Source organism: Phacochoerus africanus, chromosome 2 (assembly GCF_016906955.1).
Source record: "Phacochoerus africanus isolate WHEZ1 chromosome 2, ROS_Pafr_v1, whole genome shotgun sequence".
Lineage (NCBI taxonomy): Eukaryota > Metazoa > Chordata > Mammalia > Artiodactyla > Suidae > Phacochoerus > Phacochoerus africanus.
Window position 1 is genome coordinate 188,448,141 of NC_062545.1, and position 14,858 is coordinate 188,462,998.

General features: G+C 40.5%; 1 long non-coding RNA gene across 2 annotated transcripts in view; it reads left to right on the plus strand.

Annotated features, from left to right (window-relative positions):
- LOC125119865 (uncharacterized) overlaps positions 1 to 14,858 on the plus strand; it is a 200,752-nt gene that overhangs the window by 142,558 nt on the left and 43,336 nt on the right. For both annotated transcript variants that reach the window (XR_007133191.1, XR_007133192.1), the window contains exon 3: positions 6,744 to 6,843. This is a non-coding gene — a long non-coding RNA (uncharacterized LOC125119865). The remainder of the gene's footprint in view (positions 1 to 6,743; positions 6,844 to 14,858) is intronic.

The following is a 14,858-nucleotide window of genomic DNA, read 5'->3' on the forward strand; positions in this document are numbered from 1 at the left end:
TTAAAGCTAACTGCACATTTTGCTAGAATTACATTTGAAAATGTACTAAAGAGAAATGAAATGAGGAAAACATGAGAATAACCTGCAGCTCTAGAACTCCTAGTTTAACTTATAAATGAGTAGCTATTTATGCTAAAATAAAGGATGTGTATGTTTAATTGATGGTTATGTTCAGTTATGTTCATGCATAGATACGTAATTCATATATGAGACAATCTTGCAGGTTAATATCTTTCTCTGTATCTGAGTTCTCATATACTTAAAATGCTAGAAAATTAGCAGTGACTTAAATCATCTCTCTCATACTCACACTCATATACAGGTTGTTCTATTATGTTTTCCAGATAATGAACGTCCTCTGTCTATATGTGACATGATTTGATTTCCTTTAAAGATAGCTAATGAGATAAAACAAGCACTATGAACCAGTTAAATCAACCACCTAATCTTGCACATGAAACATTAAACAGAAAGGAAGCATCTGCAATTAGCAAATTGCTTTGATGTGACTAAATATCTGGCTCTCTGCATCATCAACATTGTGGGTCTAAGTCCCAGATGAAGCTGCTGATCTAAACGTGCTGAAAGTAAATATAATGAGCTTGAATTTTCTCGCTTAGCTCGCTTCTTGAGGATGGCAGTTCTGTTCGATTCAGGAAAGCTCGGGGGTGGCGGGCAAGGTGTGGAGAGGGAAGCGGGCCAGGGAGAAGTGATCCCATTGTCCATCTGGAAGATCTTTGTTTCCTACTTGAAAGAGGGAAAACAGAGCCCACTTTCAAAATGCAGAAGGCTGTTGCATTATCGAATAAGAGGCAGAAAATGCAGAACTGATTAGGGATGGCTGTCGCCTATATATGCACTCAATGTATAATTAGCAACCACCTATCCGCATGCTTTATTATAGCAAAGATAGATAATCATTTATAAGTTAAACGAAGAGTTCTGGAGCTCCAAGTTATTCTTGTGTTTTCCTCATCAAGATCTTATGTTAACAGTGGATCTGGGTGTCGGGTCAGTCTAACATCAATCTGAAAACTCGTATACAGACTCTTTCACTGTCTGCTTGACAAAACTCCAAGATTTACCAGGGAAATGGATGGAGGAACACATCTTCTCTTTCCCAATGGTACATGTGTGACTGTGGGCAAAGCCATATGGAGAGAACCAATGGCCATAAAGAAAAAAATCTTTGGAGTTGCTCGGTGGCTCAGGGGATTAAGGATCCAGTATTGTTACTGCTGTGGCTCGGGTCACTGCTGTGGTGCAGGCTTGATCCCTGGCACCAGAACTTCCTCATGCCACAGGTGAGGCAAGAAAGAAAGAAAGAAAGAGGGAGGGAAGGAAGGAAATGGATAAAAGAAAAGAAAAAAAAACTTTTACATGTAATTTCTCATTTAAGAAAATAACATTAATTTTTTATTAATTGCTTTTCATGGGTCACCTCATTTAATCATCTCAAAAAATGTGCAGGAGGTATTAGTTTTATCACACTAACAGATGAGGAAGCAGAGGCAGACAACTTGTAGAAGGTCACCTGGTCCCTTGGTAGATAGTGGAGCTGGGATGTAAGTGCAGCCAGTCTGGCCCTGGTCCCCATGCTCTTCACAACTACACTGCAGCTGCCAGGAAGACTCCTAAGGTCAGAAGAGCTGCTGGTTAAAAAAGACAAGACAAGATTGGTACAATGGGAAAAACCAACAACCAGGACCTGGGCATTCTGGAAATTAGCTAGATTTATGCGATACTCACCATGATGTCTAGACAAACACTGACAGAAGAGGTCTAGATATGATCATTACTGGGAAAGTAACCACCCTTAAGCACTTAGGAAGGAGAAGGGGAGACAGCTGGAGTCTTGGGCATTTGACAAGCTGAGTAGTTGCTAGGTGCCAGGCGTGCTTAGGAGCATTGTTTTAGACCTCTTGACAACAGAAAGAAGTAGATGTTAAAGCCCCATAAAAAAAAGTAATAGATTTTGTTTATTAGAGAAGCTTGAGGTGTACAGAAAAAAACTGTGCATATAGTATAGAATTTCCATAGTTCCCATATACACCCCTCCCCTCAGTTTACCTTATTGTTAGCGTCTTGCCTGAGCTTGGTGCCTTTGTTACAATTGATGAGCTGGTATGATACTTCATTAGTAACTAAAGCCCACCATTTACATTAGGGCCCACTCTTGTGTTACCCGGTTCTGCAAGTCTTGACAAACATATAGTGCCATGTATCTACTAATACAGTATCTCGGAGAATAATTTACTGTCCTCAGAAATCCCCTGTGCTCTACCCATTCACCCCCCCCTCTCTCTTTCTTCCCTCTGTCAACTGATTTTTTTTTTTTTTACTATATCTATAGTTTTGCCTTTTCCAGAATGTCATGTAGTTGGAATCACACCTTTTTCAGGCTGACTTCTGGCTTTTTTCATTTAGCAAGGTGCATCTCATATAGATTGATAGCTCATTAATTTTTTACAGTATAATATTCCATTGTATGGGGGAGTTCCTGTCATGGCACAGTGGAAACAAATCTGACTAGGAACCATGAGTTTGCGGGTTTGATCCCTGGCCTTGCTCAGTGGGTTAAGGATCTGGCGGCATTGCCATGAGCTGTGGCGTAGGCTGGCAGCTGTAGCTCCGATGCAACCCCTAGCCTGGGAACCTTCATACACCGCGGGTGCAGCCCTAAAAAGACAAACGACAAAAAGAAAATTCCATTGTATGGGTGTGCAACAATTTGTTTAGCCATTCACCCACTGATTGACATCTTGTTAAAGCCTTTTTTAATTGTGGAAATAGACACTCAGAAAAGTTATTGTGTGTCTAAGTTTCTGAAGCTAGAAAGAAATAGAGCCAGACCTTCTGGTCAAAGGCTAGGACTTTCTTCCTCTATAATGGTTGAGGAGGATTAGGAAAAAACCGGGGTGAGTGGCAGATAATAGTGTAAACTGAGGCACTTGGTGAGTCAACCCACATGTTTCATTTTCCTTCTGAAGTTGTCTAGTTGTATTTTCATTGTGCAAAATGGATGCTTCTAGAAGAGTCAACCCCAGCGGAGTCATATAGCTCCCTAAAAGTGAGAAAAGTTGCTTCAGGAAAGACAAGTACTCTATGCCCTGGGCCCCAGGTTGACAAAGTGAAATATCTTTGGAGCACTGACAGCTTATTACTACCTGAGGGAGTATTGCTTTCAGGAGCCCTACAAAGGATCTATCGACTGCACAAATCACCATCCAAACTCCCCTCAGGACCTCCATTCCTCTCATTTAAGGGATTTGAATTCCTGTTGAGGATCCAACCCTCTGGAAGGAAAGCAGTTCTGCTTTAACTGTGAATAAGGCACCGAGAGCCAAGTGAGAAGGTGAGAAGGTGAAAAGTTGGGACTCAAGGAAAAGAGGATGAGAGAGAGAGCGCAGGATGGGACTGGATGCTAAGTAGGAGTCGCTCTTCCCTAAATTAAGCTGGCTCCTGCCTTCCACATGGAGGGGACCACACCGGTCCCCTTGGGACCCTTTGGGTCTCCCGTGCCCTAACTCGTGGAAGCAGAATGACCATTGATTAGTGAATCAGTGAAACCCAGCCTGCTCCTCTCCTCTTCTCTTCAGAGTGAGTCACTGGGTACAGAAATTTCCCGTCCTTCTCTCTGTAGTACGTGTAACATGTGAGGGCGTCTGGCCATCCAGCAAAGCCTGTGCCTGTGGCTGGGGGTAGGTAGAGGTCTGATTATCTCTGTGCTCTATATTAGGAAGGGATGGTGCAGGTAAAAGCCACGTTCCCTAATATCAGCTTTGCAAGTGGTAAAGGTGACATTTGGTCTATGTCTGCTTTACTATTTTATCTGTTTCTAGTTGGTTCAGAATGAATGAGGAAAAGGAAAGTGATATTTTCTGGGTGCTCACCAAACCCAATTCATGGGAAACCAGAGACCACCTTTATCCATTTACAAATTTCCTTATTTATGGCTTTTTCCCCAAGGATGCCTTGAACTTTGACAACAGGAGATGGAGTAAGGAGTTAGAGGATGACAGAGAGGTCTGAGGAGGGTCACCAATAGTATAACTACTGTGGCCTCATTGAATTCTTATGGAGGTAGTAGCTGTGACTTTCATATTGTCACATCCATCTTATAGACAAAGAGTAGGAGGACTCATCAAGGTCACATAGCTAGTAAGGGGCACATCTGATTCTTGCTGATTCCAACCCCTCTGCTTGCCCACTGCATTTCTCCGGGAAGGGTTTGTGTCTTCTTTCTCCTGTGTTCTTTGCATCTCCCCTTCCCTTTCATCCCTGCTGCCACTTCCCTACCTCGGGCTCATGTCTGGCTTGTCACCCTAGGCCCCCTCAACCTCTGTCCCTCCCTTCCACAAGACTAGCTCTCCTAAGCTCATTTAATATGTGCCTTTTCAGATCCCAGATCATTCTCATGGGCTACATCAGCTCATAAAATGTGATTGTCCCCTGAAGAAACGGAATATTCATCAGTAGCTCCAATTTAGAGCCCCAAACCTGATCTGGTATGAACTATTTACACTGACGTCACGCAAGTCATTTCAACCTTCTTTGAATAAAAACACTCATTTCCCCCCTTCTGATAGTTATGATAATCCACTCAATGATCCCATTTCTTCATGCAGAATTGTAAACTGTCCCCTTGTGGGAGCACCACACACCCTGCACTGTTTGCTTGTCCTTGGACATCTCTGTAAACTCCTCAAGGAAGGAGATCAGAGATGTATCCCCTGAGCCCAGCAGAGTGCAGGGAAGATAGAAATTGCTCCACAGATACCTGTTAAGTGAATTAAATGAGTTCCCTTTTGCAATATCAGGCATGATAGTTCCAACTTAATATGTGGTTCTCAAATGCTTTTGAATAAATGAAAAAATACTTATTTAAATACTGCAAATAAATAAATAAATGAGAAGGCAACCACAAAAAAAAAAGAAAGAAAGAAAGATAGCATAGGAAATGGAAGAGGGAAAAAAAACCCCACAAATAGATAAAATATTGATCTTGCCTCTTTTCTAAATACTTACTCAACCTCTGTAAATGTGATTTTTTTTTTGGCAAGTGGTTGCAAGGGTCATGTTGAGACCTTCATTTTTAGTCTAGGTCTGTTACTTACTAGCTGTGGGTTCTTGGGGAGATTACTTAAACTGTCTATGATTTGTTTCCTACCTGGGAACAACAGTAGTAAGAGGTTTTTTGTTTGTTTGCTTTTTTAAGTGAAGAGAAAAAGTCATTACATTAAAATGTTTCTAATAATGCCTAGCTCAAAGTCATACTCATTACATATTAGTTATTATCATTATTGATAGAACCGTCATAATGAATGACATGGGCACTTGAGATGTAGCATATTTTTTAAACTACAAGGGACAGGAAAGATTTGTTCTAGGATTTATATCTTACAAGCTGACTTATAGCTTCACCCTTTGAGATCCCTCCACCTTCAGAGATTTTTGGAGATTTGCTGGGGTTTTTTGCTCTGATGTGAATATTTTGCTTTGGGGGATGAATTTTCTTGGGGTAGAATCACCTGCAAGTGATTTTTGGAGCCCGTGCTAAGCAGATAAGAGTTCATTGGACTAGCAGTGGGGGTGGCAATGATGGTGTGATATGGAAAATAGCAGAGCGCTGGAATTTAGAGTTAGATGGAGAAATACAATACTCTGGTTAAACAATGTTTAGTTCTTCAAGTAGGAGATGGGACATTGGAGAAGTGAGAAGAGAAATTTCTAGGTCTCAAGGAGGAAAAAAAATCATGAACAACTTGGAAGGTTGATACCAACGTTATCCTTCCATTTCCTAAAAGATCTTTAAAAAGAGAACCTTTGTTGATTAACTTCCAGGCATTCAATGGTTGTCCTAAAATACATACATATCTATTGTCTTTAGGTGAAGTGTACCATTGGCAGAAAAACTAGGGTGAATGAAGCCCAGAGATGTGCCTGATGAAAACAAGGTCAGGAAGAGTAGCCAAGAGCCCAGTACAATGGTACTGTGGTAAAACAGGGCAAAAGCCTTAGAATGAGTACTTCTTTTGTGTGTGAGTGTGTGTGTATTTTCTAGGGCCCTACCCACGGCATATGGAGGTTCCCAGGCTAGAGGTCTAATGGGAGCTGTAGCCGCCCTATACCACAGCCACAGCAACTTGGGATCCAAGCCAAGTCTGCAACCTAAACCTAAGTATTTAAATATCCAATAATAGATGATTAGCGCAATCAATTTGGAGACATCTATCAACTGGATGCTATAGCCATTGAAGACATTTAAATGTATGTTTATTGACAGACATAGAGAGATGCTTTTGCTGTATTGTTAAGGAATAAAACAATATGTAAATTTCAATCATGGAGTTCCCATTGTGGCCCAGCAACAAACTGACTAGTACCCATGAGGATGTGAGTTCGATCCCTGGCTCGCTCAGTGAGTTTAAGGATCTGGCATTGCTGTGAGCCGTGGCGTAGGTCACAGACATAGCTTGCATCTGGCATTGCTGTGGCTGTGGTGTAGGCTTGCAGCTGTAGCTCAGATTCAACCCCTAGCCTAGGAACTTCCATATTCCACTGGTGCAGCCCTAAAAAGCAAAACAAACAAATTTCAGTCATGCTATGAACATATGTATTATATGTGCGGATATAACTGTCTGGAAGGGTATTTGCTAAAATGTTAATGATAATCTCTGAATGTGTTCAGATAAATTTAAAAATATTTGTATTTAATTTTTTTTTCCCACATAATATTGCAGAAACAGATCATCTGGTGAGCAGCTGAGGCACAGACTATCTGGGCTCCCACTAAGAGGCTGATATAGGACTGAAGAAGCAGCTGCTCTGTCAAACCTAGAGGTGAGTACATAGCTCATCTGAGATAATTCTCCTTTACAAAGAGCAGTTAGGGTCTTTTACCAAAACTATGCTTCATGCACCATGCGCATCATCAAATGGGTAAAGAATTAGGCATTTAGGAGTTCCCGTCGTGGCGCAGGGGTTAATGAATCCGACTAGGAACCATGAGGTTGCGGGTTCGGTCCCTGCCCTTGCTCAGTGGGTTAACAATCCGGCATTGCCACGAGCTGTGGTGTAGGTCGCAGACGTGGCTCGGATCCCGCGTTGCTGTGGCTCTGGCGTAGGCCGGCGGCTACAGCTCCAATTTGACCCCTAGCCTGGGAACCTCCATTGCCGTGGGCGCGGCCCAAGAAATAGCAAAAAAAAAAAAAAGACAAAATAAATAAATAAATAAATAAATAAATAAAATAAAATAAAATAAAGAATTAGGCATTTAAAATACCTCTAATAAAGACACAGGCAAAATGGTTAAAACAACATCTTAATGCATCTCCCCCACTGGACTGTCAGCAGCATGAAAAATGGGGTTCACATTTGCTGGTTTGCATCTACCAGAGGCCCTTACAGAGGTGATCAGCTTCAGTGGATGCCTTGCACTTATCAACGAAAGAGAAAAGAACAGCATTAATTAACTATTCAACAGATGCTCTTTGATCACTCTACTGAACTATATCCTTTACCATTAAGTTTAGTGTTCTAACATTTGGCATAAACTCATGTCTTACTGAGATACGTTTCATTGGTCTATTCATAGTTAAAGAGAATTAATCTTACTTTACAGTTGGTGGGTCATTTCAGTTATCCAAGGCAGAAGAAAATTTGCTACTATGTCAAAACAGTGAAAGTAACTTGACAATTACGTTTTTGGTGATATCCTTACCCAGTTGTGTGTGTGTATTTGCAAGTCTTTCCTTTCTCCTCTCTTCCTCTCTTAAAAAGCTCAATACATTTAAAAATAATGGGAGTTCCCATTGTGGCTCAGTGGTAATGAACCCGACTAGTATCCATGACTTGGATCCTATCCCTGGCCTCACTCAGTGGGTTAAGGATCTGGCATTGCTGTGAGCTGTGGTATAGGTCGCAGATGTGGCTCAGATCTGGCTTTGTTGTGGCTGTGGTGCAGGCTGGCAGCTGCAGCTTGGAGTTGACCCCTAGTCTGGGAACCTCCATATGCCTCAGGTGTGGCCCTAAAAAAAAAAAAATGATGAATCCTAAACTATTTCTAATTTCCTGAACTGTGAACCAGTATTACCATTCGACCTCTGGAGAACCTATATGAATATCTCATAGACATCTCAAACCCTAAACTGAACTCAAATATTCCCTGGGAATTTTCTCATCCTCAAATTTTTAACATACAAATTGTGCAATATCTCTTCAATTCCTTGGTGGAGAAACTTAGAAGCATCCTAAGTCCCTCAGGCTTCCTCCATTGAATATCTCAAGGCCTAATGAATTCTACCTGTTAAACAACCTGGTTTCAACCCCTTTTCTCTAGTCCTTCTGCAATTCATTGAATGAACAAATAGTTATTAAGCAGCTACCATGCTCCAGGCCCTGTGCTTTGCACTGGGATTACACTGATGAGCAAAGCAGTCTCCGCCCTCATGGAGCCTATTATGGAGCAGGAGACATGATAAATAAGGCTATTTTATGTAACAATTTTGGAGACTGATAAATGCAATGAAGATAAAGCACGGGGCTACGGGAAGGGAGTATGTTAGGTAGAGTGGTAAGGCATGGCCTGTTTGTGGAGTAGACATTGGTGTAGGAAAACTTGAAGGATGTGAAGGGTGAGCCATATGAAGATCTAGGGAAAGAGCTTCTTTGGCAGAGAGAAAAGAAAATGCCAAGAGCTGAGGTGGGTAAGTTCTAGAAGTCTAGTGTGTCTGGAGTGGAGTCAGTGAGAGAAGAGTGATGAGGTTGGAGGAGCAGGCAGGGGCCATACATGCAGGGGCTGCCTACCACCTGGAAAGAGTTGAGAGTTTTCTTAATTATGATGGGAAGCTATTCAAGATCTTAAGTAAGTGAGTGACATCACTTGATTGACATTTTTGAAAGACCACCCTGACCATAGTGTGGAGAAGATTGTTGGAAGGCAAGAGAGAAACCAGAAGATCAATTAGAAAGCTATAGAGGAGTTCCCACTGGACTTAGCAGTAATGAACCCAATAGTAGCCACAAGGATGCAGGTTCCATCCCTGGCCTCACACAGCATTGCCATGAGCTGTGGTGTAGGTCGCAGATGCAGCTTGGATCCCGTGTTGCTGGAGCTGTGGCATAGGCCGGCAGCTACAGCTCCAATTCAACCCCTAGCCTAGGAACTTCCATTAGCTACAAGTGTGGCCCTAAGAAGATGAAAAGCAAGCAAGCTATAGAAATCCAGATAAGAGATGAAGGTGCTGGTGGCTGTGGAGGTAGTGAGCAGTGACCAGATTCAGGTGTGTTTTGAAGGTAGAATCAGTAGACCTCACAATGGATGGAGGGATGGTATGCTGGGAAAGAGAACAACCAGAATGACACCAAGTTATTTAGCCTAAGCCAGATTTCTCAATATAATTTATTAAGTAATTCATCTTTTTGCCTATTAGGAGAAAATTATCTTTTTCATGCTTTACATTTTCTTGGAAATTTTGATTTATTTCTGGGTTTCTCTTAATTCCTAATTTAAAATCAAAGTTATTAATGTATTAGCAATTTATATCTTATAAATGAAATTACCAATATACAATAAAATTAATTTTCTAATCATTCTTATTTTCAGCTGTCTTTTTTTTAATAATGATTTTTATTTTTTCCATTATAGCTGATTTACAGTGTTCAGCTCTGTTTTGTTTATTTTCACATGCTAATTCTAAAAATAAATTTTGGAATCACTTTTACTAAGTTTCACAAAAAATCACCTGCTAGAAAAAAAAAAAAAAAGAGTTCCTGATGTGATTCAGTGGTTAATAGCCCGACATAGTGTCCGTGAGGATGCAGGTTCATTCCCTGGCCTCACTCTCTGGTTTAAGGATCTGGCATGGTGGCACGATGCAACATAGGTCACAGATGCAGCTCAGATCCAGTGTTGCTGTGACTGTGGTGTAGGCCGGCAGGTGCAGCTCTGATTAGACCTCTAGTCTGAGAATTTGCATATGCTGCAGGTGGAGCTATAAACAAACAAACAAAATACCTTCTATGAATTTGATTGTTTTTGTATTTATAGCTTAGTTTAATCTATAATAACATTTAAAAATATTCTTTTTCTTTCCATGTTTACAATGTCCTTCTGTAAAGTTTTATAATTTCCTTAATACGAGACGTCATTTTTTGTTATTTTTCTTTTGTGAATGGGAAATTACTTTATTTGTTTATTCTCTAACAAGTTATTGCAGGCAAGTAAGAAAGTTATTACATTGTATATTTGTATTTTAGACCAGATAGTCTACTGAATTCTCTCATGTTTCTAACAGTTTTTCAGATGATTCACTTGGGTTTTTCAAGACTATAATCTTTATAATCTGCAAATAATGATACTTCTGCCTCTTCCTATCCAATATTTATGCTTCTTATCTCATTCTCTCATCTAATTACATTGGTGAGCACTTCAAGAACAATCATTAAATAATTGTGATAACAAGTACCCTTGTCCTGTTTCTGGCTTTAAAGAGACTACTTATGGGTTTTCACAAGTGTTACACTGGCTGTTATTTTGTGACAACAGGATACATATGAGATATATTTTTAAATACATGGCTTAAAAAGTTTTGTTCTATTATCACTATGTTAGGATATTTTAAAAAGCCATGATGGGGGGAGAGGGCAAATTTTTAATAATGTGGGGGGGTCTTTTTAATTAAAATTTTTTTATTGAAGTATAGTTGATTTACAATGTTTCAGGTATACAACAAAGTGATTCAGTTATACCTATACATTTGTATGTCTATTCTTTTTCAGATTCTTTTCCATTATAGGTCACTACAAGGTATTGAATATAGATAGCTCTCTGTGCTATAAGTAGGATCTTGTTGTTTAATCATGTAGTTTTAATTCTCTGATCTATTTATATGATAAGGTCTCATATTATAATAATGATTTTATTAGATTAGAAGATCAGAAGTCTGGAATTACCTTCAATTGGTTATATGTTCATACTTTATTCTACTACTTGTATAGTAAAATACACTAATATTTTATTTGGTATTTTGGATTTTACTCACAAATGAGGTTATTGTGTTTCCTATTCACACCTGGCTTGCCCAAATTCCACATTCCAGCAAAATGTGGGATTAAAATGGTCTTTGCTCCTGCACCCACCTAGCCCTGTGGGCTCACAGCAGCCAGTGGCAAGGCCCGCGTAATGTGGCTGTTACATAATCAGCCTAATGGGTGACATACTTTCTTAGCACTCTCTTCAGATTAAAGAGTGTTGGACCTGGTGGTCCCCAGTTATTTTAGCTCCCTCTCTCCTTTTAGGGATAAGCAAGCCAAACTCTTTCAAGCAATAAAGAGAACATACCCTACTTATTAAGCTCTACTCTACTTGCCCCAGATTATTTGAATGCTGGCCATAGAATCGTGGGAAAGGAGTCAGTTCCTGCCCTCACGGAGCTTCAAGGCTAGAGGATGGACTTGCTCTTTGTCCTGCAGTCCCTACAGAGAATTTACATTTTTATGGTTTGTGTGTAAAATGAAAGATAGCACCTCCTCAAATGGGAGCAAGTGTCAGGGATGTGAATTCTGGCTACACAAGTTCATCTGTGTTCTACGGGCATAAACCCCCCTCCCTTTAAAAATGTGATGGGAAAGGTTTTTTCTGAATTTAATTTATAGAGGAGAAAATTCCGGAAACACTGCTGGGGCCTGCGGGGCAAGTTAAGCATTAGCATCCTTCCTTGAGGCTTCATTTCAACTCCACAGGTCCTTCTGCAACCTGTACTTTGAATCTGATTAGTTGCATAATAACTCTTTACATTTTTATACAGTGTGGCACCTTTCTTTGGAAGAGCTTAAAGTGTTTTACAGCCATTATCCTATTAACCCTCACCCTGGGGAGTGTTGGGGGTGGCACAGAATGTGTTATTATCTTTCTCTTCTAGAAGGGACAGGACGGCATAAGGAAGTCAAGGAATTTGAGCAATAGTACACATGAAGTTGGGTGGAACTGGGCACAGAAACAGGTTTAACAAACAGGCTTTTGCTGCTGGGGCATAAACCTCTTTGCTTCCCTCTGTCGGAAAGTACCAAGGAGCCTACGTGGTGGTACTGAACCTTTTTCTTTTATCCAAAAGAATGGGTTAAATATATGCTGGAAGAAAGGACAGATGAATTAAATCTTCCAGCGTGATAGAGAGCTACTGAATAGATGTCTTCAAACAACATGTGTATATAATTCATGCCTACTTTACTACTTGGTAAATGCTGCCAAATGCAGTGGGAAAAACCCAGGAAGTGCTCTGCTTGGCAGAGAGTAGGTTCTAAATACATATTTGTTAAAGAAAAGAAGGAGTTCCCGTCGGTTAACGAATCCAACTAGGAACCATGAGGTTGCGGGTTCGATCCCTGCCCTTGCTCAGTGGGTTAACGATCCGGCGTTGCCGTGAGCTGTGGTGTAGGTTGCAGACGCGGCTCGGATCCCGAGTTGCTGTGACTCTGGCGTAGGCCAGTGGCTCCAGCTCCGATTCGACCCCTAGCCTGGGAACCTCCATATGCCGCGGGAGCGGCCCCAAGAAATAGCAAAAAGACAAAAAAAAAAAAAAGAAGGTGGGAAGAAGGAAGAGAAGATAAGGTGCTTTTCCCGTGTTGAAGGAGCTTACAACTGGGGGCAGAGAAACACTACAAACTATAAAAGAACAAGTATGTGTGGAGCTAGGGAGCATTGTCCTGGACACCCCAGGAGCACAGAGGAAGAAGAAATCCCTGTGGCCTTGAGTGGTCAGCAAAGGCTTGCAGTAGATGGAATCTGAATGAGCTCTGGAAAGTGGATGGATTCTTGAGGTGAAGACGGGGAGGGAAATGATCTTTGCAAGTACAAGAGCCTGACCAGGCTGAATGGCAGAGGGTATAAGAAGGATGGTGTGCTTTTTATAAAATGGTATTTTTAAAGGAAGGAGTGGGTTTTGTGAAATGGGAAAGAGGGGTTGTTTCTTTCCATAGATACTGTGGAGTGCCACCTACCAAAAGATAAAGAGGAAAGCATCAGCTCAAACTCCTAGACATGGAGGTTGAAAGATTACCATGGTGAAGGAGGAAAGCTTGCACTTAGGTGTGTTGTTAATTGCTGAATGTGTCATAACTTCAGTGCCCTTGTCTCAGCACATTTATTCTGAAATTTTATGGATGCCATAATCCAAGCAGAGTGTTTGCTTCTCCCTGAAAGTTGAGATTGAGTTCACAATTGTTTTCTTGTTATCATGGAAGTGATATCCCATCCACCCCCCCTTTTTTTTTTTTACTATTTTTGTATATTTTACTCAGTTTTATTAGTGAAATAAATACATGTATTTATCATTATTAATGTTGTTATTCTACATATACATATATATATATATATATATATATATATTTTTTTTTTTTTTTTTGCTTTTTAGGGCTGCACCTGTGGCATATGGAGGTTCCCAGGCTAGGGATCTAATCGGAGCTATAGCTGCCGGCCTACACCACAGCCACAGCAACGCAGGATCCAAGCCACATCCGCAACCTACACCACAGCTCATGGTTGGATCCTTAACCCACTGAGCGAGGCCAGGGATCAAACCAGTGTCCTCAGGGTTCCTAGTCATGTTTGTTAACCACTGAGCCATGAAGGTATCTCCTAATGTTATTATCTTTATTATTCAATTCTAATTCAAGACATTGCTACAGCCATTACTTTCCTGGCTCTACTCCACATTGATCCCTTAACACCATCCATCTCTGGCAGAGATTTTTCTAGCAACTTTCTTCTTCTGATTTGGGTCAAACAATTAGAATTATGCATTTAGCAAGCAACTATCATTGTCTTTTGGAAATTTCAACATCTTCAAGAATCAAAACTCTTGTTTTATTTAGTGTTCTCCTCCACAAAACAGGGAAGGTGGAAAACTCCAGAAGCTGGAATCTCTATTCCCAAGTCAAGTTGCCCTCTAGCTGAGGGTAGACAATCAAAACAAGAAAGAGAAAAAAAAATCAAACATTGTAGGAAATGCATAATAACCCAAGCAGGAGATTTCAGGTTCTTCAAGGATGACGTCAATTACTCAGGGTCTGAAGAAGGCAGGAGAGAGCCTGGCTCCAGATTTGGAGCACTTTGGACACAGAAGACTCTCATCATGGTGGTGAATTTGGAAGAACTAATATGCTCCAGGGCAGAAAAGTAGAATCTTTAGATTTGCAGCCCAGCCCCAGGAATGATTAGGGTGATAGAAAACACACAAGCCAGAGCCTCGCTTTTCTGCATTTCGAGTTCCCCAAGCTTAGAGCAGCAGGGGAGGAAATATTTAGAGGAGAGACTGCAAGCATTTTTCTGAAGTTCATTTCCCATTTACTACCTTTCCATCTAATGGAGAGCCTGACTGAGAATGAGGTTCATATCAAATTCCTATTTCTCTTTTCTCCCTTTGAATGTTCCCAGTTTAATTCGGGCGCTTGCATTATCAAACATCTGTTTTAATTACAGCCATTGTTAAGGTAGTTAATCAGTTGCCGTCTCTCACCAGCCAAAATCCTATATTGCTGAATTTTTGTACAATCAAAGATACAATAAATATAAAAGGAATTCTTGTATATCAGCATGAAAAAAAATGCATACAACTTCTTTGCTCACTGATGCAACCAAAACACCCAGGAGTTATTATAATGTGCATTCCCTTGACACAGACTTTTATTTCATGCAAATGACTGTGATTAAGATTCAAATACTTTTTTTCCCATTTTCACACATTACTTAATCAATGTGAAGTACTGTGTAAAAATTGCATCTCTTCATAACAGTGATTTTGACCAAGTCAAGTGTTGCTCCTAGAATTATAATCCAGACTTGTGATTCAATTATC